At 41.2% G+C, this 3,732-nt stretch overlaps 1 protein-coding gene across 1 annotated transcript in view; it reads left to right on the top strand.

Annotated features, from left to right (window-relative positions):
• Positions 1-3,301: 3,301 nt before the first annotated feature.
• Positions 3,302-3,732, top strand: part of paqr7a (progestin and adipoQ receptor family member VII, a) — a 4,764-nt gene continuing 4,333 nt past the window's right edge. Inside the window, exon 1 of the mRNA XM_020614936.1 lies at positions 3,302-3,397. The gene's annotated coding sequence lies outside the window, so the exon portion shown is untranslated. The remainder of the gene's footprint in view (positions 3,398-3,732) is intronic.

Here is a 3,732-nt window from a genome sequence, read left to right as displayed (position 1 = left end):
TTATGTATTTTTTTTTATCAACAAAGTCCCAATTTTCATTGTGCACAGGTGCATTTATGGTTATATAAATGCACCTGTGCCAACAGTGCTTAAATGGGACTTCTGTACAGTTTACTGCAAAAAGCCTGCATTAGTTTTTGTATCAGCACAAAGAGAGCTCTCCAACATGGCAGAGGTTGGAGGGCTACAGCTGTTGGAGGAGTTAACTATGGAAATGGTGGAAATGGAAACAAAGATGAACCCAAGGGATCTGCTGGAGCCATGTGTACCCTATACTGGGTCCCATTAGGTGTGACAGGTGATATATTGTGCGAAGGACAAAACCAACTACTCAGCAAAAGCAGGCAGATGCTGATAAACGAAGGCACACTGGGCTCATCGTCCAGGAGCTGAGGGAATTCCCTGGCAAAATACCACCTCGATATCTGCCTGAGCCATGCAAACCAATTAGGCTAGAAGATGGTGGTGCTTTAGGGACTGCAACTCTGTGACATGTTATCCTTTTCATTCAGAGGGTTGAAAAGTAAAATGTCAAGTGTGCACTAGGTTCCAATTCAGCTCCATGGACTGAGATTACCCAGCTAAGAACTGAAATGATGAGCTAATTCTCCACTTTTAGAAGCACATTGGAGAATGTGAATATATCAGAAAGGTTGTATAAATGAGTAAAGAATATAAAAGGTTGTATTTCTTTCCTGCTAAAGAACGCCCTGATTAAAGGTGGAGAAAAAATCACTCTCTAAGTAGTCACCTAAAAGCTACACAGCACTGTCCCACGAAACATCATATTAGTTCAAACACTCCCAGGGGAAGAGGTGCCTTTCATTAGAGGGTAATGAAACCTCATGAAATGCCACTGAACTTTTTTGTAGTTCAACACACATACACCTTCCATAATGAATCAATCCATCAGTTTAATGTAATTTGTTCAAACTGTGATTATGATTTTCTGTATAACAGCTTTACATGAGGACAAGAAGGAGGTCATTACAGCTGAATCCAGAGATTATGTTGTGTAAGGTGAAGTCCCCACTGGACAATAAGGTAAAGTGCTGTGGAGCCCAGAGCCAAAGTCGTTGGGGTTACCGTGTGGCAATTAGTTTATGTTTGCTTCACTAGCTAAAAAACTGTAAGGGAATTTGCACCACTACAGCCGGTTATAAACTGAGGGCCAAAAACCAGGCAGGTCCCAGGGTTTCATTCTGTAAAGGCCCCCTTTATGAAAAGTTTATTTTAAATTGCTATGTATTTCAGCTCACATTGTGCCTACATAAATATGTACCTAAATACATTTATATTTAATCTGTTTCTCACAAAGGAATTTATTCATATCAAATATGGGACAGTGCAGTGTTACAAAACAGTAAGGGGTTCCTGGGACTCTGAACAAATGAAATTCTCTTAGCTTCAGTGTAATGCTTTCTAAAAGGAAGTGTTCCCATAATACGTTTTCAGAAAGTGTTAGCAACCACATGTGTGATCTCCTCAGTGACATACTGTCTGCTATTTTCTACATGGCTAGAAAAGGAAACACTGCCCCTCTGTGGATACACTGGCTGCTTACCAGACATAGTGTACAGGAATCTTACCCTGTGGAAAACAGGTTGAACAAGTTAAAAGGTAGCATATCAGAATAAATGCAAAAAATAACAGTGACTTAGATGTGCCCAAAGAAATGGAGAGGTGACTTTATCTCAGAATGAAATGTAAGCTGGCAACAGGAATGACCTGTCAATCAACAATCAGTTTGTGTGATTGGTGTGTGAGGAATCAAACAGATGGTTATTTCTCTGTACCAACTAGGAGTGGCAGCTACAGCCATAAAGTTACCATCCCCAAAAAATAGGCTACATGAAGTAACATGTTGTGGGGCACTTCTTGTGAATTTTAACAACAGACATAGGAGGATGTAGCCTATTTTACAACTAAACAATATCATAAGTAAGGAACCAAATTGGGTAACCTAGTTTTAATGTATCCCCTTACCTGAAAAGTTTCTAGCACGGAAAATCCCCCCCCCCCATTCTGCCTCATTCTGCGCCAGCCGGGCCTTGAGAATCGATCTGACACTTAAACATAATACTTAGTCCACAAAATAACACATGAATGCAGCTCATGAGTCATGATAAATAAAAATACCCTGTACATGTCCAGATGATGTTACAGGTATAATAGACAGCAGGTCAAGTCCGTGTGTGCGCACTCACTCCAAGCTGTGCAGGGCGCATGTTAGAAATGATGTGATCCACTCGGTGCCATACGATATCATATTAAAAAGTCCATCGGGCTGTAAATGTTAAACTATATTCCTCTCTATGTTGATCGTACATTGAGCGCCAGTGGCGAAATACTTCATTAAACAATGTACGCACGGTGCGCACAGGATTGCGGCTGCATCTGATGTTTGCCCCTCCTGGAGATTACACCATAGTTCTCCAGTCTGGATCATCTGGGTTTCCTTTGTAAACAGGGTCTGGACTCAATTCTGTATCGGAGCGCGCATAGTTCGAGTCGAGCTGTGAATCAATCACACCTTCAATTTTAATATCACGACTTAGACCATTCCATTTTACAATAATGTATTGTTATGAATTTCACCCAGATTATGTACATATGCCTATTCTTCTTCCTCTCTTGGTGTGTGTGTGCTGGCAGCACTGAGACCAGCTGATATCAGCAAATCTTCATCTTCAGTCAGTTCTGTTTCTATGTAAAGGCCCAGAGTGGCCATGTAGCCAACACTGGGCTTTGATGCATGTTTCATCAGGATTGTTGTCAGTTCCCAGGTGTGTGTGTTTTCTGATTTCACGTTCAAATATTTTGGATCTGTCAGTGCACTATGGCCTCTGATCCATGCATCGCACAGATCAGGTCATGCTAAGAGGAAAGGCTTTTTGTAGTAGAGGTAAATTCGCTAAATCAAATTATAAGTTGGAAGCTGTGGGACCCTGGTGTAGTTCGTTTATAGCATAACAATCCATGTTTGTGTCTGGCGATTATAGCTGCTTCAAAAATCATAAAGGTGTTCACTTGTTAAGAAAAAGTACAGGAGGCCTGTTGGTGAAAGGTTGTGCACTAGAGGCATCAGGTAACTTAACCTTGAATTTCGAATCGTGAATTATATTTTGGATTTTGTTAAAAGGTTTAATAAACATCTCAGTTCCAAAAAAAAAAGAATGTTCTGGCTATTTTTTGACATGTTGGACTTTAAATGTCCACATGCCTTTTTATTTTTATAGCACAAACACAACAACTTCCGAGTGAGTTTAAACAATGTTAACTTGATTCTGCTTCCTCGCTTCAGAATAACGATCCAATCTGTTGAATATTTCAATCAGGAGGCAGAAGACAAACAAGCCATTTACCTGCGGACACGGAGGGACAGGACATCGTGCAGGTATGGACTGTGGTGATAGGAAAAGCTACAAGTCGGGCTCAGGTTACGCTGTTTTCTAGGCTGTGGCACAACTTTCAGGAAATGCCTCGGCTTTACCCCGAGACCTTTATGGCAGCACAGGCTCGGTTGAAATCCATTAGATGCTGGACACAGCGGCTGATCCACATTTCGAGCTCACTAAGACCTTCACCGCCGTTTGTACCTATATCTAACAGGAATTGTGCATTAATGCTTGTATAAGTAGCTCATTAAACTTGGTGTAGGTGTTCTTTCTGGAGTTTCCCTTCGCCCAGTGCTGTGGTACAATTACTTTGACCATTTCTCTGCTGGTCTGT

Source organism: Monopterus albus, unplaced genomic scaffold (genome assembly GCF_001952655.1).
Source record: "Monopterus albus unplaced genomic scaffold, M_albus_1.0 scaffold154.1, whole genome shotgun sequence".
NCBI classification, from domain to species: domain Eukaryota; kingdom Metazoa; phylum Chordata; class Actinopteri; order Synbranchiformes; family Synbranchidae; genus Monopterus; species Monopterus albus.
Note: the sequence above shows the minus strand (reverse complement) of the source record. Positions and strands in the feature narration are given on the sequence as shown.